Below are 24,488 nucleotides of genomic sequence, written 5' to 3' on the forward strand. Positions count from 1 at the left end.
TATCAGATAAATTTAATCTATTTTAAGACTTTGTATGGCCTTGTGTTGAAGAGATCATCATGACAGTGAGGAGTGGCGATTAGTACATGAGCTAGAGCAGAGTGGGAAGCAGGCCTCTGGATCTCTGCTAATAAAATAAAAACATTGGAGCTGTTCCTGTGAGTGAATTCATTTTCTTTACTCTCTCCAACAAGCTGCCTTTGATCTAATAAGTTTTCTTCTGTCATTCACACTTCTTCTGAGTCATAGCATTGCAAGCAAGTTATTTAAAAATTAAAAACCACCACCGTACCGTGGAATGTAACGTGAACATTTGAAATTTGGTTGGGCATTTTAATTTCAAGATTAAACCCCACAATCAAGCAGATGAGGAAAGATGATCATAAAATATAGGTAAAATAACAGTTTCTATATGCTTCTGAAAACTAGAGATGTTATTTCTTGTGTGGGAACTTTCATATATGAACTGTTGACTTCAAGTAAAAGTGTATGTGTGTGAGAAAAGATTGAAGATGGAAATATTTATCTCAGACATCCATCATTGCCTACTTGATTAAGGTATTCAGAAAGATCTTTATAAATAGCACCTTATCTGCTTGTTACATATGTATCCAAGGTTTCCAAAAAGAGGATCTATTTCAGGTAGTATGCTCTTATTACCTGCTGTATTATTTCTTTAAATGAAAGTTGCTTGTAATTGATATGCCGAGCTGAGGAAAGGGATTGTTCCTGTAGCCACAAAATGAATCACAGAATCACAGAATTTCTAGGTTGGAAGAGACCTCAAGATCATCGAGTCCAACCTCTGACCTAACACTAACCAGTCCTCCACTAAACCATATCCCTAAGCTCTACATCTAAATGTCTTTTAAAGACTTCCAGGGATGGTGACTCCACCACTTCCCTGGGCAGCCCGTTCCAATGCCTCACAACCCTTTCGGTAAATAAGTTCTTCCTAACACCCAACCTAAATCTCCCTGGCGCAACTTTAGCCCATTCCTCCTCAACCTGTCACCAGGCACGTGGGAGAACAGACCAGCCCCCACCTTGCTACAGCCTCCTTTAAGGTACTTGTAGAGAGCAATAAGATCGCCCCTGAGCCTCCTTTTCTCCAGGCTGAACAAGCCCAGCTCCCTCAGCCGCTCCTCGTAGGATAAATAAATAATTAAAAACAAAAACAAATAAACAAAAAACTTTGCAAAGATGCACTGAAATGATCAAGCCTGCAGACGTGGTCACTTGGGCAAGGTGTCCCTGTGGGGGCCAGTAAGACACTTTCCACTTCAGAAAACAAGGTAGGAGGTGATATGCCCTTCCACTTAGAAAATCCTCACATAATCCTTAGGAAAGTGCATATACCTTTTTTTAAAAGCTGTACTGCATGAGCTTTGTTGTTGCACTGTTCTTCTGGGAGCTGCATTGTAGCCAAAGGGACCATATAATTTGTGGGATTTCATTTCTTGCTTTAAGGTTTTGTTTGGATTTTTCAACAAAACTGCTTTGTTGGCCATAGGAAATGAAGGGTCAGAACCAAAGAAAGTAAAGTTTTGGGTGCCTAAGCATGGTCAGGACCAGAACAGAGTTTGAGTGTGTAAATTTAAGAGCAGAGATGATGGGCTTTCCAGCAGATATCTGAGAGAGACAATGTGCTGAAAAGAAAGATATCCAAGGCCAATACACTATCTTATCATGATTACTAGTCTTTGGAGGAGTGAGGCAGGTCTGAATTGTCCTGTAAGATGTCCCATCTCTGCTGACTTGGAGCACCTGCCTGGAGTCCCCTCTTGAGGGCTCATCCCTCCTTTGCAGCCTCTTCCTCTTCCTCTCCATAAAGTTAGTGGCAATAGTACTTACTCATAAAATGTGGTCAGGAGACACAGTAGCATTATCTGCCCTTAGGTAAAATCCTACTAATTAGATTAAATCTTACAGTAAATTACCATGGAACAAATTGGAGAAACCGTCCCAGAGACAAGTAGAGCCTGGTCCTCTGCACACCCACATGAAATCAGCCACAGTGCTATACTGCTATTCTTATGCTTTATTCTACCTTCTCTGTACTGCTGAATTATTAAATTATTTTCTGCATAGTGCCCTATGTTCACAGGCTCAGACCAGTCTGGTAAACGTAGGGTGGTTATGTCTAGACAGTTTGGGAACAAGGGAACAGAATTCAAACCCTTTTTGTTGAGGGGGAAAGCTGAGTCTAGAATATGTGTTTCTTTAATAAGGCTGCAAAATTCTGTGCTGTTTTATTAATTCAGTTCTGCCTTAATCATATACTTTTAAAACCTTTTTGGATGTGCTTGATGGCAAGAAAAACCAACCCTACTAGTATACAGCAATACCAATCTGAGTATGTGTCATGGGATTTACCCACTGGGGAGAGGGGCACAGAAATGCTGAGCTTTAGTTAGGTTTAGGTATGGTTGAGCACTGAGCTTCTTCAGTGTTGTAGTATTTGTTTCCATGTGTGCAAAGATAAAACTTTAAAGAGTCACCACAAACACCAGCTAAGCAGATCTCTTTAGAACTGTGGTGTTGGAGGCAGTGCCTGAAGACTGATTACTTTTATCCAAAGTGATTTGTCCATTTTTTTTTCTCCTTTGTGAATGAGAGAGACTTTCTCTGTTCTGCTTCAATTAACTTGTGATGTGCTGAGGCCCTGTATGTGTATCAGGCAACATTTTTACTTTTTTTCCTTAATTATTCAGTGATTTGACAAAATTTATTTGGAAATAAATGTTTTCTTCATCTATTTGCTATATATTTCAATGCTGTTGCACATATATTACTTTTAGGTAATTCTCTGAACAGAAAGTCTGGAGAAGTCATGATTTAAATATATACGTATTTATTGAGTCATAAGGAAAAATACAGATATTTAGTAAGTACTTTTTATGTCCAAGTAATTTCAAGCTTGCCGTTCCTCTATTTTTTTCTTTGAGAAAACTGAGGTCTCAGTGTATAGTACCCATCCTATTAACGTTTCTGAAAAGGGGTTGCTTTCACGCCAGCTAGTACTTGTATTATACTGAATTGGTCTTTCTCTGAACAAAAAACCTTGAATGAGGACAAGCACAGGAAGAACATAGCAAAAGGTGAAATAAGGGCAGAGAAAAAGTAGAAGGCATGTTAGCTCAATTTTGATGATGGATTTCTGAAAGTTGCCTGTAATTGTTTCAAGTATCCTTCAAGCATTCACACGGGTGTGTAGCTCAGGTATTGGCTTCCTGGTTGGCCTATCTCTCTTTCTGCATTTCAACTTGCACAGCTCATCTGCTGCCAAAACAATTTGTCTTTGTACTTTCATCATTGCTTTACACGCAATGGCTCTTTCAAGCTAGGTTAAGCTGAAATGAGTCAAATGTGCAGTGATAATGCTGCAACTTAAAGGACTTTGTCTAATATTGTGAGCTGGATGCCAGGCCCTCAGCCCAAGGCTTCAGGACACACTTTGTCCAAAGAGGTGCTGTGGTTTCTCACTCTTGCTAGCCAAGACAATCCACCAGGCATGAACTTTCACGGTCCTCCCTCAATTACATGCTTCAAAAAAACAGCCACTTCAGAGGGCTTGCAAGTAATTGATGTGCATTAGCCCTTGTAAATCTGTTTTGAAAATTCAGTGAAACTGCTGAAATGTTTCTGACACATTCTAGAGCTCATCAGAGTTTGGTGGTGATGTTGCTATGATATCTATCATGTGAAGTTTTTGATGCTATTACTCTCAGTTTTTCAAAGCTCATCTTATTCTACAATAGAGACCAGGATCCATAATGGGATTTTTGTTAGTACCTGAAGAACCATCAAACTTCCTAAGTATTTCTGAGCATAGAAAATATAGTCATATCCATAGATGGCATTAGCTCCATTCTCTTGTTCTCTTGTGAAACCAGAGAATAACAGGTGTCTCAAGTACACTGGAGGAAAAAGATCATTACTCTCATTCGCTCCCATCAGCTCATTGCAAACTCAAAATGGAAGATCCTTTGGTGTACGAAATAAATCTCTTCTGCCAGTCATCAGTCAGTAAGGTTTTAGTACAAAGAAGCAAATGCAAATAGTACTAACACATTCTGCAATGGCCTGATTTGTTTTGCAGATCTTTAGTAGACAATCCTTTGAAAACCTTGAAATATTCATTACTTTTTTTTTTTTTCACATTAAAATGACTCTAGTTATTTACCTACATGTAAGCAGAGTGCTTTCTTTCCTTTGCTGTGATGACTTAACTACATGCCATCAGAAAAAAAATAAAAAATAAAATAAAAATAAAATTGAAACAGTATGGCAAACCAATGGCTTCAGGCATGCTGCCACTGTAAACCATACATCTAAGCAAGATCTTTTCCTTTGGTTAGATATGAGAATTTGTGTGATGCCAAAGTGGTGAGAAAAGCATTTTTAAAATATAAATATACGCTATTCTATTATCACAATTTGAAGTTGGGAGCTGGTTGTCAGGACTGACTTAATTTTCAGCTGCTGCATAAAATACATTTTTTAGCATTTATTAAGGATGCATTAAAAACTCAGCAAGCTTTCTAAGCAAAGAAGACATTTTGAAATAGTATCATGAGTTGAATTCAGTGTCCTTGACTAGGAAGAGAAGGAAAGAGATTTCTCAAGTTGTCATTAAAATATGAGCCTGTCTTTTTTTATGATAAATGAACAGCAAAGACTAGAAGGAAGAGTGAAAAACTGCAAGGAACCCCTGAGGTTATTGAGATGCTGCAGACCCAGTAAAAAGCTTGCTTAGGCTCTGGTTTTACTTCTCTGGCTCAAAAGACCATCCAGCATGGTTGCATTTCTCTTCTGACAGCAGCCTGAGTGGAACTTCATCTTTCTCCCAGTGCTGGGTCAAGGCCACCTGCCTTCCCGTGACCTGCTTCTAGAAGCTACATGGGTGTGGGTTGGGCTGAAAAGGAAGGAGGTACTTGCATGGAGCTCTAGGGTTCTGGCATCTGTCTCTCCACTTGTAAAGACCCTACATCTTGCAAACAGCTGCAGCCAAGGTCTTGCTCAAATCTAGGCTTACCTGAAAAATTATCACAAAAACATCATGCACAGAAAGCTTTACTATTTCACCCTGTCTGTGAGGCAGGGGTACCTCTGCCTGTACAGATTGACTGTGCACTAGTGTTGTCTCTACTTCTCCTGTGGGGTTTCTTGAGAATGGTTGTGTGGTGAAACAGGGACCTGTAGAGCTGTGTCAACAGGCCTGTTAAAAATCTGATAACTCTTTTTTTTTTTTTTTTTTAGCCTAAGCAAACACACTGAATGCTGTTTCTCTGTGATCCCATGCTAACTGTACTAATTTTGCACTGTTTTCATCATCATTTCAGGCATATTTAAGGAAACAGTGACCTGCCATCCACTTCAATCAGACTCTTACTTTAAACTGCCCAACTGAGCCTTAATACCTGTCTGATTTGTAAAGTGGAACTTGCCTTTGGTGACTCTAAAAAGCTCGCAGTTTTAGTGATAGTAGACATTATGTATGTCATTGCAGGGCTGCAAAACGATTCCACTGTAGCTACAATTTCTGTGTTTCTGTGAGTAGAATCCACTTATCTGAAGAAAGACAAACAAGGAAAATGTGGTTTAAAAAAAAAAAAAAGCCAGCTGCTTAGGTAACTGATACATTAAAAATAGCTTTAGCAGAGACAGATTAGTGTATAAGGATACAGGAATGTATTGGGTAGGAAAGACAACAGAAGGTAATAGGAGAATGCATTGTGTCACGTGTCTCCACAGTTTATTAGCTGGTTATTTTTGGTGTTTATTTGGGATTTCCTGGAGAAGAGGCTTTGCTTCTAGGGGAGATCATGTCATAGCGACCAATACTATAATAAGCCTGTGGAGTACTTTTAAATGGTGTTTGTGAGGAGAGGGGGGAAGGGAGCTTTTCTCTTTAAGTTGTGATCTCTTAAACAAAATACCAAAATAATAGGGAGAACTGATTGAATTTAGCCAACTGTTATGTCACCATAGCAACCATACATGATGGCTCCAAGCTGGAAATATCTGTTTTTATTTATTTATTTTTACAGGGATAAAAATGCAGTTTCTATTTCTTTGGGGAAAAAATGTGGCAGATCCACTAGGATCTTATATTTCAAGGAAGAGCTAGTCTTTTGTTTTAAATATCATGATGGGGAGAAAAGATGTGGATACTTTGTTCACTGCATTGGCAGAGTTTCCTGTATGGCCATATGTTATCTTCAGCAGGAGCATAGGGAGAGCAGAACAATTGCACAGTGCCTACCTAGAAAAAATGTCTTGACTGTTGTTATTATTTTTATTTTTAACTTTTGCACGTAGTGGTCATAAACTTAAAATAAGTATCACCTAAGCTGGACTCTTTCTACTGACTTGGTGTTGTTTGTTTTTTTTTTGGTTAGGTCAAAAACTTACAGTTAAGCTGTTTTTTTTTTATGATGTGATAGATAAATGGAATAACTATTCTGCTGATATTTAAAATGTGGCTACTGTTAGGGTGAGCTGTGGAGATATCAACAGATAGAATATGACCCTGCAGACTAATCAAATGAAAGCATCTTACACAATTTGATGTTTTCAGTTGAGGAAACTGCCCAAAAATGTGTATAATAAAACTTTTGGCCAGTGATCAGTATGAGACAATTTCACACGCCTGTTTATTGTCTATTTTTGTATGACAAATTCTGTTCTCACTGATGGCAGCAAGCTACTGTTTCTTACAGTATTTTAATAAGTTTGGTCAAGGCTAAGAAAAATGATTTTAATACAAAACAATAACCACTCTTAATCAATTGCATTTGTCTTCTAGAGAGCAGGCCCTTAGCAATTACTTTTGGAAGGAAGAATGAATTCTTTATAGCTGTGAGGTGTATTTGTATGTACATTGTACTATAGCCAAAGAGGACAAATGCTCCTTTTTTCTTCTCTAAACATGCTGTCACAAGCAGCGTTTATGAAGAAAAAAAGTGAGAGAATAACTCAGCAATGAAGGCAGGGGAGATGCTGTTTCAAAAACAAGAGTGGGGCTTGCAGGGGTGCTGCAGATTTCCCCAGGGATGCATACCAAGCAACAGTGCCCACTACACAAACCTCCCTGAGTAAGACACAGCTGTTCTGGGCATTAGGGAAAAACATGTTCCTGCTGCTGTAGTGCAAAGTATTTTGCTATGAAGCTTTGCCTCACAGCACTATCTTGCTGATGTTCTCCTCCTGCAGCAAGTTTGGTGGGGCAGGAGATGTAGAAGGAAGCTCTGCTTTATGCCACATGGTATAGGTAATGTCTGCATGACACGCTTGGGAATGGTGTTAACCAGATGGTCCAATCAGTACAGATGGCTGTTGATCCTCTAATGAAATTATGAGGTGCTCCCTCCTTTCAGGAAATGGACCACGGTAGATACAGCTAGGGGACCCAAGTCCAGGCACATCTGAGAATGCTGTGTCTTTCCTTCAGCATCTTCATTAATAAAACATTAATAGTAGTAATGGGCTCCAGCAGTGGGTCAGGAAAAAAGGCAATCCCTGAAGCTTTGTATCTTCTTTCAAAATGCTGCTTTTGTCTCCGAATGATGTATTAGCTGCTGAACAGCCATGTCAGTGCTACCTAGCAATGAACTGATGATACCACTTTCCCACAATTAATTCAAGTGTTGCAGCAAGGCTGACCTGGCTAATTAACGTGAAATAGCGTTCAAATTACCACAAGTATATTAGCTGTCTCTTTATTGTTTTTCATTTACTGACAGCAAAATCACTGAAAACACAGATCTTGGCCAGATAGTTTAAAGAGCACAATTATTCTAGTCGTGAGTTTCAGTCAGGCTGCCTTTGGCCAGCTGCTTCTCTTATAGCCATAGTGAGTCAAAGCTGGCCTATTTTAGCTCCCCTGCAGCAGCATTTTTGCTTCCTTGGAAGTGTGACGTCAAGTGTTATTAATAGCCAAATGTCTAACATCTTGTAAAAGCTGTGTATTTCCTTGGATTCCATTCTTGTGCTATGAAGTTCCCACAAAGGAGACTATAAGATAAGTGTTTAGAGGTGCAACTGTGAGAAGGAAAATAGTGCATGTGAGGGGAGGGAAAAGCAATGGATGATTATAGCTCGTACTATACATAACACCTATGACTTCATAGTTTTCATTTTTCCTGGAATAGTGTAACAGGGCTTTTTTTCATCTAGATTTGAATCTTGTAATGACTATGCAGGATGCTAGAGACAATGGCTCTAGTTGTTTTGCACATTTGGAAATATGCAAAAGGAAGAATACTGTTTTCTTTCTTTCATTCAACAAATTAATGCATCCTAACTATACACTACTGATCACCAAGATGTTTCACCAGTGCAAAATGTGTGATTTGGAAGAGGATTTTGTGCTAATTGTTTAACTGACATTAATCATTGATGATAACATACTGACACCTATGAAAAAAGGTGAGAGACACCCTGAGAGCAAATCATCATGTGCAATTTCTCACTCTCACTCATCTGTGTGGATTTTGCTGCGAACTTCTGACAATTTGTATTGTTTACTTACAAAACAAAAGCACAAAAGACATTTATATAGTAAATGTATTTCACAGTGATGTGTTAGGCATTGAAGCAGGTTGCCCAGGGAGGTGGTGGAGGCACCCTTCCTTGCAGTGTTTAAAGAAAGGTTGGACACAGTACTTAGGGACATGGCTTAGCAGGTGATATAGGTGGTAAGGAAATTGTTGGACCAGATAATCTTGGACATCTTTTCCAACCTTAATGATTAACCTATGATTCAATAGGAAATTTTAGGAAGATGAGCGAAGATGTTAAATGAAAAGAGGTGACTGTTTTGAAGGAGAAGATGGAGCGTGATATTGCTTTTGATTGCAACTTTTCCATTACATCTCTAAAGTCTTCTAGCAACTTTACAAATTGCTGCATGAAAATGATCAATGCAATTAATTGCTAACTGCCTATACATCCCCAGTGTTTAGCTGGATCAATAGTTTCCCATCTGCTGTCTGTTTTCACAGTATACCAAACAGTATGATACCAACATGTAAAGAACATCGAAAAAGAGCAAATGTCAGTGGGAGAAAACAGTGTAATACACAAGTGATTGCTTTGTGACATAGAACTTGCTACTTGCTGTACACCATCCCTAGAAAAAAAGATAAGCATCGGTCTCTTCAGGCATTCAAGCTGCCCCTCAGCCAACCATTATTCATTGCTAATCTACAGTAATAGAGATTTTGCCCACTGACTCTTTTCCTACATGTCTATATATATATATATATAAATGTTCTTTAACTTGTCTTGCTTTATTCCATGCTTTTCAGTAATCAGTTTAAAAACTTTGTGTGTGGAAAAGGAAGAGCTATTTTTTTTTCTCAATGTAACTTTGATAATATCTTAGGTCAATAGAGAGCTGCCATATAAACAACGAGTTTTGCAGTAAATCTTAGCAGTAGTTCCAGCAAATCTTGTCTTGAATTTCCAGGAGACTTTAGCCATGTTGCTAAGAAGTACTTGTTTTTAAGAAGAGGAACCTAATACTTTTTTGCAGTGATTCTTCCTAATCATCAACCAGGCAGATCTCCTTTAAAAACAAATAAAAGAATATAAAACAAATGAACAAACAAAAAAAAAAATATATATTTTTTTATCTTATGCATAAATGAAATTGCCCTATGAGCCTTCAAAAGTATTTTTCATTAGTAAAATCATTTCTTTGCATGCCCACACAATTGATTTGATGCCTTTCCTCATTCAGGGGAGATATTTTAAGCTCGTGTCTATTTGCTTGTTTGACATTTGGGTTGTGGGTTTATGTGCGTGTTGTTCCTTTTCTCCCCCATTTTTTAAAAAAAAAAAAAAAAAAAAAAAAAAAGATTCATCATGCAGAATGATAAAGAAGATGCCCAGAAGAAAAGCTTTTGTCTTTCACCTCCTCCCCTGCTTTCTCCCTCCCCCCCTATTTTGGCTGGACTAATCACTGCATGTATAATGCTGATTTGCTTGTTCGCTGTCCGGCCTTGAACAATGGAATTGTTGTGAAAGAGTATTTTTCTTTAAAACAAGTGTGCTTTTGCAATAGCAACAGAAGAGCCCGTCCTGAACAGTAAACAGTGTTTAGGTAGTTAGCACAATGAAAGTGGCCACAGCAACCTATAATCAGCCTGCCTGAGCCTGAGTTGGATTTTCAAAGCTGGCTGCAGATGACTCCCTTTGCAATGTCCTCTCAAGACTCATGTACCTCCTAGCTGGATGACTGCAACCAGCAGTCTTTTTGGCATGGGGATTTCTGTTCTCCTCTGTTGGGCTTACTGCCAATGCCAAGATGTCTTTGGTTAATCTGAGATTATTTTTTTTCCCAAACTGTTGGCTTCATGACCTTACCCTTGACTTGTAGAAGGTCAGAACAGGAGGACAGGGTGTCTCATGTTGTGGCACCTTATTAATGTTGTTTTACTTATACCTGTTGCAGCTGTCTCTAAGAGCCAGCAGGGAAGCAACAGCCACTGGTCCCTACATCTTCTTTTGAACCATTCCCTGTTGAAGACTGGGCAGTATTTTTTTATTTTATTTTATTTTTTTCCCAAGTGCTGATGTGCTATAATTTATTAAAAGATGCCTCCTATTGAGGTTCTCAGTATTGTGATAGAAACCTAGCATTTACAAAGCTCTCAAAGGCCAGTTATCAAATGCATGACAAAACTTTCCTTCTCATTGCAAGGGCTACCCATGCATGGGTATTTGGAGATTTGCTGGGCACCCCTTGGGCCCTCCCGGTGGATCCATCTAAAGGAGGGAAAGATTTGGAAGAAGAGGGATGACACAGAACCCTGGCAAATACCATCACCCCGTGGAAGGAAAAATCTATGGGGAAGGTCCTGCTGGCCTCCACCATTGAGGAGAAGCAAAGAGCCTCATCTTGACTCATCTCAGCAGCCATAACACATAGTTACTTGATGTTCCTGCTATACTCTCTATTTCATGTTGGGCTTGTCTATTGCCCACTGTTCCCGTGAGTCCCATGAGAGCAATTAAAAACATTTAAAACCCCTGTTACAGTGCAGCACAGCATTGCTGTTGGAAAAGCAGTGGTTACCCATACAGAAGTGAGACGCCACAGAAACAACCTCTAGGAAGGAGGCTCCTTCCCCATATTTCTTCATCTTGACCAGGACAGGCTGCAAATAACCGACCAAGAAGGTCAAAGAGAGGTGTGCACCTCGTGCTTTCCATCTTTCAGCATTATATTGGAAGCAATATTCCCTCCTTTAGCATCTAAAAAATAGTTTGGTGGGATTGCATCTTCTGTGTTCCTGGGATTAGGCAGTGAGATGAGAGCTACTTTTGGGTGATGATCAAGGAGAAGTTACAGCATTTCTGACCTCTTCAAGAATAGTTTCTGTGAAATGTTAAATTTCCAAGTCTTTTTCTCTACGTGTCATATTTCTCCACCCACTCTCCTTTGCTTTGAGGTGCTTAGAAATGCTTGGAATGGAAATACATATGAAAAATATTTAATCACAGCTACAGCCCTGCGTGGAGCGTTCTGTTTAGCAAAAAGTCTGTGTAATATCTGCATGTCAGCAACCACTTGGAGACATTACCCAGGCTGTTATCTGTAATCACCCAAAGATGTTTTATAACTCCAAGAATAACACTGACAGCCTTCCCTGGACCAACACAGTGTAGTCTTCACCAGTTACAGCAGCCCTTGGAGTAGCGAGAAAATATCCATCACAGTGCCCAATGCTAAGATCTGACAGATGTTGCTGTTAATGGCAGTCAGCATGCAGCTGTTTTCACAATTGTTTAAAAATCATATTCAGAGTGTTGTAAAAAAAAAAAAAAAATGGAGCAGGAATCAGTGTGATCCTATTTAGAATGCATAGCAGCATTGGTGTACTAATTATAATTTTGCCACAAGCAATTGTCACAGTCATAAAACTGCCAGTCTGTTTGGTGGTGGGCAGCTTTCTATTTCACAGACATCTGGCAGAATCAGCAGAGGATGATTAGCTTGCCAGACTGCCGGCTGTGTGCAAGAACAGAAAATCTCAGTGTTGAGGCAGGCTGGAGAAACCAGTGAATTCTTCAATTGGAATGGTGGGCTTGGGCACTGCAAAATGGGCTATCATTTGTTATTAAACAAATTAATGCATTCTGGTTTCTGTACCATCAGAATACAGATAGTTCTGATGTGTTTATGACCGAAAAAGAGGAATAAAAAAAAAAAAAAAGAGGAAAAAAAAGATTCTATTGTAGCAGGGTGGTAAGTCATCTTTGCTATGAGTTTCATGTATCAGGAAGCACACAGTTGTGCTGTTGTAGGACAAGACTGAGGGCCAAAAAATGACTTCCTCTCCTGAATCACAGAAATGGAGATATACGCTTTCATATACTTGAAGTTCACTGGACTTTCCAACGATACAGATCAGCTCTGATAAAATGTCACTTTGACACAGGCACGATGTGGGAGCATTGTTCTTTCATTGCAATGCTTTCTAGCCAATTTCAGTATTTCATTTCAATAACATGCCAAACTTTATTTCGACTTAATACAGTAAGACGGAATAGAATTTAACAGAATATTATTTCTAAATCTCTATATTTGCCAGTCTCACTTTATTATCAGGTATAGCACAGGCAAGGTTCTCTCTTTCCCACTTACTGTTGCTGTCTGAGCAGACATGGGAAGCCACCACATGCTCCCTATTGAGCAGCGCTACTGTCATCTAATTATTTACCACTTAAGCGAAAAGGCTCGGCCTCTCAGAGTGGGAGACAGACCTGAAGAATGCCATGCTCTTCTTTCAGTGCATATTGTTTTCTATATTATAATAAATTAAGTATTTGAAAACTTGTAACAGTTTGCATGAAGATTTCAAATTGATTTTAGTTGACAGAAGTTATCTGGAGCAAGGACTGCTTTCATCTTACTGCATTTGTATATTTTGTCTCAATGAAGGTATTGATCTTTCAATTCTACTGCTTATCATATATACGTCATTTATGGAAATATATCTTTTTCAGTCACTGAATATTGAGTATTGATCAGCTTTTTCTATCAAATGCTCACCATCAAAGCAACACAGGAATCAAGTCAATTTACCTACCTGAACACTAATTCCAGAGAACAAAGCCACTGATTTCTTTCCTGTAGATGTACTGAGGTTACTTTATCCATAGTCCAATGTTTAGTTGAGGGAAATATGAAGGGCAATTAACTAAATGAGAATATTATTATAGGGCAACTAGACATGTTTTCTTTTTCAAGAGAAAATGATGACATTAGCATTCTCTTTTATTATTATTATTATTATTTTTAATTTTTTCCCTGTTATGCTTGGTTGCAATTTTAAACCAGCAGGAATAAAAATTGTAAAATAATAATTAAACTAATGATTATGTAACTTTAACTTTGTGCTGGGATTGGGGCCCAGTTGTATGCAAAGGTACTATGATTTGTAGTACCTACGATACTAAACTAAAGTTTCATCTGCTCTTTACTTCGAGGTAATAAACTCAACTGGAAATTGGGAATTTTCATGTCCATGTCATGGCACAAATAACTTGAAAATATTTTGTAAATATGAGCTGTGAGAAAAAGACAGGCTTTCAGAACAAGGTTGCTGATGAGATGAGTGACAGTAGAAGGACTTTATTCTGTTTTGTTTGGCATGGAAACTTTTTTTTTTTTCTTCTAAATTTCAAGGAATTTAAATAACTCTTCTTTGCTTTCATCTGCTCATATACATAGCTTCAGTATGTTATAAAACTCTGTCTATTAATAATGCAGCACACACAAGAACTCCCAAAATTCATTTGTGTGTGAAAAAAAGCATGTTTTTGGAAAATCGTGTTTAAAGTTCTTTCTTATATTTAAATGGAGGTAGTGGATTATGGGAGATGAGGCTCAGCAATATTTGCAATAGATTCTTGCACATACTTAAAAACATGTACCTGACCAAAATAGCTTTTAGATTCAAACACCAGTTTAAAAAAATAAATAAAAAAAAATAAAGTCACACTAATATAACTGCTCCAAATATAATTAATTATATTACTACTTTTATTGTTATAAAAATTAAATTAGTGTAACCTCAGATGTTTTAATGATTGTGATTTAATATTCTACATGTAACCCAGATATTAACATTAAAGCTGTGAACATTGCAAAGAGCATTGTATATCTCAAAAGAAGTTCTGGGGCACACTTCCATTCCTCCTTCCCTTCCCCCACGTGCTCTTTTTTGTTCAGTCCTAGATAAAAAGTAAAGAAGAAATGAGGCTTTCTGTGTTGGCATTGTGAATTGCAGCACAGCTACAAAAAACTCTTGTCCTTTAATCGACTGCTATGTGCAGCAAACGGAAGTAGGGCTTGCTTTGAGCTAGGAATAGGCAGTGAGAGCAGAAAATAATGACAGAGGGCACAGATATTCTGCTGAAGGCAGTGCTTGTCCTGCCCATATGACCTGTAACAGTCAACAAATTATTTGGTATGGAAAACACTGGCCACTCTTTCTGCATCATTTTGTCAGTGTAAGAGAGAAGATGTAAGAATAACATGATGTGGGGGAAGGGAGGAAAAATCCTTGCAAAGCATTTTCCAGTATGCTGTCACTGAGAGGGAAAGGGAAGCTTTCTGGTAAGGAAAATGCTTTGTTAAAGAGCTACTGCAGCTGAATTATAATATTCAGAAATACTGAAGTCTCTCTGTCAGATATGTACCTCTTTTTCTCCAGCCTCACCAATCTTTGGCATGCATTTTCTCCTGGTAATTCTTCTATTGCAAGGTCTTTTCACCACTTGTGAAGACTTACCAAAGTCTGTGATCCTGTTGGAGCAGCACACTGAAAAGGGAAACAGGGTTTCTAAAGAAAGGCAATAGTTAGACTCACTGATAGAGCTGGGGGGGTTTGGGGGGGGGGGGGGGGGAGGGAGGGAATATGTGAAAATTTTAATCTCAGAGTAACTTTGTCAGGTTTTTAAGGAAAGGTGGCTTCAAACTTGTCTATATTTTCCAGCTACTATCACCTGCTTTTCTCTTCTAACCTTAATTCCCTTTTATCTTTAGGTCATCACACCACAAATCTACAACTACATATTAAAAACACCATGTCAAGCAGAGAAAAAAATGATAAAGTCGCATTACTTTGAAATTTCAATTAGTGTTTGATCATTGGCTGTCTCTTTTTTGTCCCTTGCATTTTTTTGGAGCAAGCCTTGGCTGTTGCAGAGATTAAAACCTGGTAATCAGAATGTCAATGGTGCTCTAGGTCCTTAGCATGCTTCTATATCTAGACTTTTATCATCTGGTCTGATATCTTTAGCCATATGTTCTGAGATGTCTTTTAATCAGATGTGTTAAGAAAAGTATTACTGCACACTTGTCTTAGGTAAGTTAAAAACATCAATCACTAAAATATTGTGTTAAATCACTCGCAAAGTAAAATTTTCTCCCTGGGTTCTCTGCCAGGAATGGTGAGAGAGTTTTCACTTAGAATAAGATTCCAAAACCTCAGTCTTTATGTGACTTCAGATATTGTCTTTGGAGATAAAAGATGCTAATGCATTTGCCCTTTAGCAGTAGGGAGAAAGCAAATTCACCAAGGTTTCCTTTTATTTTGTAAATACCACTGAGGGAGGAAAATGATGGCCTCTTTTAGATGTGAAGTACTCAGTTTTGGCATTTGAGATAGGAAAGCTGGAAACATTAGCATGACTTGATTTATATAAATGGACAGTGAGGCACTAAAATACATGCTTGCTGTTATCATGGTGAAATTATTGATATTAACTGACATGAGGAAAGATCACAGGAATTTCAGAAGAGCACTGCCAAGGCAAGAGGCTGAGAAAGCTGTGTAGAGCAATGCAGGCAAAGCATATTTGTAACTACTCAAAGTACCCTTAGAGGTTTGATTGTAACCATTCAGGAAAAATAGCTAGACACCATCAGAAGAAAATCGAAGGTACTGTCATGCACAAAACCTGTTAAAAAGTGTGTTGAAGCTATTATATAAAAATATGTAACCTTTTCTTATTTGAAATGGATTTCTATAACTGAGTTTCTATTACTGATGTAAGGAAGGCACCACTGAGTAATCTTTCCTTTGAGTTAATGATTTTCTGGGGAAATGAGTAGTTTATATGTGAAACTTAGAACCACGAGTTGCTAGGATGTTAAAGACGTTAGCTGGATTTGATCAAGAAGAAAAAGCATGAAATTTGGTCCTTCATAGACATCTGTCATGACACCTTATACAATTTTGTTAACTCTTCAGAAATTCTAAGTAAGTTTCAGAAAGAGGGCAGGGATATAATGAAAGCCATGCAAAGCTTATACTTTTTCTTTTCTGTATGGCTAAAATTTTTATGTATTCACCAAATAGTTTTAGATGAAATGGCACTTGGGGGAAAAAGAACTCTGATCCTGTGTTACTGCTCCACTCAGAGGAACGGGGTGGTTTTATTTATTTATTTATTTATTTATTTATTTATTTATTTATGTTTGTTTTGTTTTTTTTTGGTTCATTTTTTGAAGATTCGGTTCTGCCTACACATTTCTGCAGTCAGGGTGAAGTTTACTGCCCCTCTGGCTGTGTGGATTGAGCTGGTTGTGTGACTTAAAGGTTGCCTTACAGACTAGGTATTTTTATGTTTGTATTTTCTGTTATGTATTCTTGTTTGTTTGTTTGTTTTTCAGTGGTTTGAGAATAGCTGAATGAGGACATCATGAATCTTAATTTTGAATTAGTAAAATTCCATGGAAGTGCTTCACCATAGCCTTCAATGCCATGAGATGCTGGGACAAGGGGAAGATATCTGCATAATGCTTAGCTTTTTTTTTCCACAGCTTTTTGTTTCTTTGTTTGCTCCTTTTTAATGCAGATGCACCAGCTAACTGTATCTTTATATATACGCATATATATTCATATTTAATATAGAATATTTAACTTCATGAGCATAGTCCCTCCTTAGTGACAGGGTGATGTGTCACCCCATTTCAGGATAGCTGTGTCACAGATGAAAATGAACATGGCAAATGATTTGTCTAGTAGCTTTTTTTTTTTCTAAGTTGAGAAGAAATTCCTAATGTGGAAAGGATCTATTTTCAGTGAAATATCCCCAAAACTATCAAACATTATTAGCCCATATTAGCCCAATGGTCCTTGCACAGTGAAGGTCATGATAATTTGTGCTAGTGATAATGAAAATAGTTTCTTGATAATTCATTCATCTTGAGGATGTGATTTAAATGAGTTTTTCTATCTTCTGTTGTTGGCAAACCTCTTAGCGATTTTTTTTTTCAATCTATCTTATCATCAAAAACTAGAAAAATCTAAGTGTCTTAGGAAGTCAACTTCTTTTGGTTTGTAACTCAGTCATTTTTCTTCTCTGATTCTTTCTTAATTTCTGCACTTCATGTCCTTTTAAACTGAATCTCTGGAAAAAAATCCATCCAAATATATTTTGTTGTTGTTGTTGTTAGTTACTCTTTTTTGTTTGTTTGTTTTTGTCTTTTTTACCTTTTTATTCATTATATGAGGAGAAAGTTTGTATTCAAGAGAATACTACTTGATGCTAATTAAGTTTTAGAGCTTAAATTTAGTTATAAAGAAGATGGGAAACTTGGCTTTGGTGATCTACACTGCCAAAACAACATTTTAATTCCATCTTTTTCTGAAACCTAAGACTGGAGTTTCAGTGCAAGTGGTATGCCTGTATTTAAATGCTTCTTAGCTGTGCAACAGCTGTTTCCTTCTCCTGCAAACATTGCTTTCCCAAAAGTCTATTTGTTGGTCCTCACAGATAATCTCTTCACTTCTCTGGAAAAGCAACATGCCTTGGAAGACTAATGTCTTTGGAAGTCTTTAGTATCCTTATGAATTCATCTCTTCTGCATTGGCCTACAAATGTAGGGAGCTAAACCTTTGCAGTGCAACTTAATGGAGAAGGTTAAACATTTGGTGGTGTGTAGTTTATGAGCAAAAGTCAGCTTTTATTAAATAATTAATTAAATTAGTTACTTATTTTGGTCTATGAATGAAATCAAAGCATTAATTTTTGTTCACTTTTAAAGTATGTAATCAAAATTGAAAATATGTTTTAATACCATGGAGTGCTTTCAACTTGCTCTCATTGGGTCTTCTGCTATTAACTTGTTTATAAAACAGGAATTTGGATATTTAAAATATTTAGCATAGGAGAGAAGCATAGGCTTTAGATCACTATCTGAACACTTCTGAGGAGCTTTATTTGCATTTCTTTTATTTTCAAAGGCTGTTCTGGGGAAAAAAAAAAATCATTAACTTCAAAACAGAATTACAAGTAAATTTTGAAAGGCAGTAAATGCCATCAAGGAAATCTGCCATCATAGTCTTGAAAGGATGCTACAGCATCAAGAATTACAAAAATACCTTACTAAATAAAGATATTACTCAGTGTGTATTTGTGTTATTTTTGCATGTGCTCCTCAGCATGTTGCACAAGTATCATGAACAAAGACTTTTTAGGTATTGCAGCAGTATAGTAGTAGCAAATAAAATGCACATCTAAATAAGGGCACACCAAAGTGTCATTTGTAAACTTGCATCTATTATGATGTCCAGTCCTGTGGTACACGGGATTAACAAGCCTTGCTAAGTTTAAAGTACAGTAATCCTCTTTTGTGCAGTAACACGTGTAGATTCTTTATAACAGCTTAGATGGTAATTAGCAGGGGATTTCGGATTCATTGACTGGATACAAATATAGCATAGGGGAGGGAAAGACCAAGGCAGCAGTTCACACACTAGGGGACATCAATGCAGTGGAGGTTGTAACATTTATGGGGGTGGGAATATGGGAGAAGGGTTGGTGTTAACAGCATTTGGGAATGCAGACAAAGGTGGGGTCTTAATCAGAAACAGTTAAAGACTATCTTAGCTGAGAGAAGTTTTATGTTTAGATCTGTTTTTTCTCTGACATTCTCTAACAGTAGATGTAAATCTATCAGGGCTGACACTCCAGCTGGCTGTGTCAGCGATTACTGTTCTGCTTTTTAAGTACTGGAAGCATTGTAGTTGTTGATTCAGCTTTATTAAATTAATATATTTTGATATGCCTTACAAGAATGGGCCTTGGGTGAAGTGAGAGAGAGTGAAATGAGTTGAACTACCTCTACCTGACCTTATTTTACCTGCAGGGACTTTACTACTACAGTTAATGGAAAGGAAATTTAAGTTTTTACTACTTTTAATATCCAGGAAATCAATGGAATCACCAAATGAATCTTACTGCAAATGCATTGGCTCTTTCTGCTTACAAGTTTTCTGCATTTTAGTTATTCAAATGGTAATAATGAAATATTACTTCATACTTTTGGTCTCACTGCCAGCTAGCAAAGTTGAGCAAATACAGAAGAATTTGCTGTATTAGGGCTTAAGGGAGTAATGAAAATTCTTTTAACTTTCTTTTACTACTTAGGAGAAATGTAATTTTTGTAAGAATGGTATTTATATCATTTCCAAATGCAAACTCATGTCCTAGAGATAGGAGCTGAAACCAATTTCATTTGACTTAGAAATGATGAGTTCAACTATTAGCTTATGTATCAGTTGTTTCATGTATACTTTCTTGTCAGAAAAGCAAGGGCTAAAGTTTACAGCCCTAGGTTAGAGCTGTCTTTGAATAGTGGTTTGAATTTAAAGACAATTAAAAATGTATCTGAACCAATATTTATATATATATATATATATATATATATATATATTTAAGCAAGAATAAGGGATTTATTTTGTCTCTGACTTGCAGTAAGCAGATAGGTTTGTTTACCAGGAATAGGCTTTGGCATCCAAATACTTTAAAGCATTGAATATATGTTTTAGTAAATAAGCATTCAATAAATGCATGAAAAATTCTGTCATTCACTGTCCTGCCTGCAACATACTAATGAATTAACAAAAATGGTCTTTTTTGGAACATTTTACTATTAAATAGTTATCCTGTTTTACATCAGCAATTTTACATTTTACTGAATATTACACATCTCATTTTTTTTTCTTTGCATTGGTTTCTCCCCTTTAGTCCCTTTCAAAGCACTGAATAAATAATCCTCTTACTTGAGGATGCCCCTGATGAACTCTGAGGAGTGTCATATTTTACAGAAATATGTTGCTGTGCTGTTAGTGCCTTCACTCACTTTCAGCAGAGCCCTTAAAAAAAGTGCACCAATAAACATTTTAATAAATTTAAGACTGAAAGCAAAATGGAGATGACTCAGTCATCATCAAACACTTGTTTTCTGGTTAAGCTGCCAAGATGAAAAATTTATACTTGGTCAAAAAAGCACACATGTAAACCGGGCCCAAATGTTACTGTTATGTCAAAATGCCAAGTCCTGTGATGTCAGCAAAGGCCAATGACAGTGATGGGGCACTCACTCAAAGGAGGAACACCTCTCTTTTCCAACAGGAGATTTGACCATCAGCAGTGTGAGGGCTAGATTTTGGGCTGTAGCTCCAGTCGGTCACCGTGTTGAGGCATCAAGCTTCCACATGTGCATGCTGAACATGGCCCCGGAGGTTCAAGGTTGCAGTTGTTGGCTTTTGGACACACAAGGCCTATGAACAGCTATTTCTCCTTTCTTCCTAAACCAGATGTAAATACCCTGCAAGACTCCCACAGAGTCATGCAAAATAGCACATCTCAGTTTGGGCTTTTTTCCTTTAAAGTCATCTGCCTTCTGCAACAAATGTGCAACATTGAATATTATTATTATTATTATCAAAGAAAGAGATTAAATCTCTAGCTCTTTGGTCTAAAGGAATAGGTCTAGGAATAGGTTTTTCCAATCCTGAGTAAACATTAAATATCCTACCACCAGTTCTGTCAGTCTTGTTTAACTTTATTTATTATTATTTTTTCTTCATTCCAGACAAAATTAATCTGTTTTTAAGACCCAATTTCACAGATAGCTTCAAAAGATCTGAGGTGGCATTTTTAGATCATGATCTAGTTGCAAAATATATTGACCTACTTCTGTAGATGAACCCAATAAATTTGAAAGGAAAATAAATGTTGTCTTCAGTGAATCTTAATACTATCTATTTTGGAAAGAATTATTTCTGTTTACAGTCCATCTGTGAGTTTTGTCAAACCTGTATTTAATATTAATATGAGAGAAAATAAACTTCCTTTCTCTCAGACTTCTCAGGTAACAAAGATTTTAGTGCAAGGTGCAACTGTTATGCTGATACCTACTCTATGTTCTTATGTTACAACCTTGCATTTTTATCTGTGCCACAGCTTGCCATGTACATAATGCCTATAACTTCCTTGGATGTTAGGGCCCAGAAGGAACACTAGTTTGTTGTGCTGACAAGACATATTACTATTATCCCATCCCTGGTGAAATTCATAACACCATTATTATTTCTTCTTGATGCCCGATAAACTTAATAAGTCATTGAAAATATTCACTTCCATCACAACTGCCATGGTTATCCTGAGGTTGCTTCTTTGCCTGCTTTATTCATGTTTACATGTTCTATTTTTTTTTTAATTGTCTTATTTTAAAATGATTTCCTTAACTAATACATCCAAGCTTGTAAGCAAATAGAGGGGAACAGGGCAAACTATGGGGTAGTCATTTCTTTTGTTGATGTGCTATTCTATTGTTTTCAATTCTAAGTTAGCTCTTGTTCTTGTAATCTTTCTTCTTACTCTGTATGACTCACAGGCTAAACAGAGCTGATGGGGGAGTGATTTCAGACAGTGACCTCATTTCTGCCCGTATTACTTCTCAAAAAGAGACAGCAATCAACCTGTGTCTTACAGATGGAAAAAGTTTTTGTTCCCTTTTACTGCATCATAGACATGAATAATTTTGAAAAGATAAAAGGGCAAAGGGGAAGGGTCTAAGCTTCCAACACTACCAGTATGCTCTGCCTTTCTGAGCTGGCATAAGAGCCTTGTCATATGTAGGGGTCCAGCTACTTTGAAATCTCATCTCATGCCATGCTTTTAGTTCCTCACTACACACAAGGTATCCAAAAATAAAATAAATTAAAATACAAACACATTAAATTTATTTATAAGAGAGTTTCTAATCCTTTGTTTATGTGAAGTTAACCGAGTATTGATTTGGTTATAGTGTTCAAGTCTTAGCTTCAGACACTGTTGCTTCAGAAAAATGCACATATGAAAGAGTGCAAATTAATACCAAAAACAGAACTCTTGAAAGGCTCAGTGTCTGCAATGAGCAGCTGTGCTTTTTTTTTTTTTTTTTTTTTTGCTTTTTTTCCCTCCCTACTGTGGTCTTTATTGTGATGATTAGTCCATGAGAAAACACAGCTGGATGACATATCAGGGATAAAAATTTCTATGCTGGACATGACAATTTTAATTTCTGTGCTTACTGCCCAGCGTGCATATACAGGGGAGTGGTTAGTCTTGAAATCATAGACTGAAATATAAAAACATACGAGAAGGTTAGGAATGTGATTTCAGTAGCACTTTGGGTTTGATGTTTGCCTTTGTTCTAGTAGAATTTGCATCATTAAGCAAAACATACTCCAATCTTACTTCAGTGTTCTACTGACTACAGGGAAAATTCTCTTAAATCTCACAGTAGTTCTATTTTTTCTTCAAATCTCCAACCTAGTGAACCAAGTTTTTACAAAAGAACTTTCCTTTCTGGAGGAGAAGTATTACTGTAATCAGAGGAGAAATATTATTACTATACTGGAGGAAACCTTGAAGGTTTAGAGTGAAGATATCATGAAGCTTAAACAGGGAATTAAATAATTGCCCATATTTTCATATCATAGAATCATAGAATGGTATGGATTATAAGGGACTTTAAAGATCATCTAATTCCTACACATCTGCCATGGGCAGGGACACCTCCCCCTATATCAGGTTGCTCAAAACTCCATCCAACCTGGCCTTGAACACTTACAGGGATAGGGCACCCACAACTTCTCTGGGAAATCTTTTCCAGTGCCTCATCACCCTCACAGTAAAGGGTTTCTCCCTAATACCTAATCTAAATTTACTCTCTTTGAATTTAAAACCTTTCCTACTTATCTTATCACTACACTTCCTGATCCAGCTTTCCTGTAGGCCCACTTTAGGGACTGGAAGGCCCCCCTAAGTTCTCACTGGAGCCTTCTCTTCTTATTAAAGGACCCCAACTCTCTCAGCCTGTCTTCACAGAAGTACTCCAGCCCTCTGATCATCCTTGTGGCCCTCCTGTGGACTTGCTCTCACAGATCCATGCCCTTCTTATGTTGGGGGCCCCAGAGCTAAACTCTGTACTCCAGGTAGAGTCTCACGAGGGCAGAGTAGATGGGGAGAATCATCTCCCTCAACGTGCTGGCCATGCTTCTTTCAGTGCAGCCCAGGATACGGTTGGCTTTCTGGGCTGCAAGCACACACTGCCAGCTCATGATGAGAACGTCAACCAACACCCCCAGGTCCTTCTCCTCAGGGCTGCTCTCAATCCATTCTCCACCCAGTCTGTATTTGTGCTTGGGATTGCCCCATCCCAGATGCAAGACCTTGCACTTGGCCTTGTTGAACTGCATGAGGTTCGCACAGGCCCACCTCTCAAGCCTGTCCAGGTCCCTCTGGATTGCATCTCTGTCCTCCAGTATGTTAACCGCAGTGCACAGCTCAGAGTTGTCAGCAAACCTGCTGAGGGTGCACTCAATCCCACTGTCAATGTCACCAACAAAGATGTTAAACTGTGATGGTCTCAATACTGACCCCTGAGGAGCACCACTCATTACTGTCCTTGGATGGACATTGAGCTGTTGACCGTAACTCCCTGAGTGTCACCATCCAGCCAATTTCGTACCCACCAAGTGGTCCATCCATCAAATCCATGTCTCTTCAATTTAGAGACAAGGATATCATGCTAAAATGTTATTGAAATACTTAAGAAGTTCATATATTTTAAACTGGTCTTATAGGGTCTGATTTATCATAATTTAAAGTGGCATCTTTATTAATAAACTGTAACAGAAAGGAGCTATCTGATTCTTCAGAATTTATTTAATTTTTGTCCATACCATAACTTGACTATACAAATGTCTGTGCATTTTATTATTAATCTGTTTGTCCCTGCCCATAGCAGGGGAGTGGAAATTAGATGATCTTTAAGGTCCTTTCCAACCCAGACCATTCTGATTCTATGATTCAGTTCTTTGTTCTTCAGTTCTTCATTATAAAGTTCTTCAGTTCTTCATTATAAAAACAGATATTTATGAAAACGTTTTAAACAGTATTGTTATTTTTTGTAGATAAAAACTTCTAGAAGTTGTAGAATTATAGAAAGGATGACACCAATGATAGTAAATTACATTGTGTGAGTCTGTAAGGAATAATTATCACAAGGAATAATTATTACAAGACACTGACAGAAGAGTGGGGTGTTCTGTATTTCTGATGAAATAATTGCCCGATTCAGTGACATTTGAACATGTGTTATGTCCTGTTAGTTTTTAAGGGTA

General features: G+C 37.6%; 1 long non-coding RNA gene across 1 annotated transcript in view; it reads left to right on the forward strand.

The window, feature by feature from the left end:
• Positions 1-24,488, forward strand: part of LOC311432285 — a 99,878-nt gene that overhangs the window by 49,057 nt on the left and 26,333 nt on the right. The window lies entirely within an intron of this gene.

The sequence above is a fragment of the Aythya ferina genome (assembly GCF_964211825.1).
Source record: "Aythya ferina genome assembly, chromosome: 2".
Taxonomy (NCBI): Eukaryota; Metazoa; Chordata; class Aves; order Anseriformes; family Anatidae; genus Aythya; species Aythya ferina.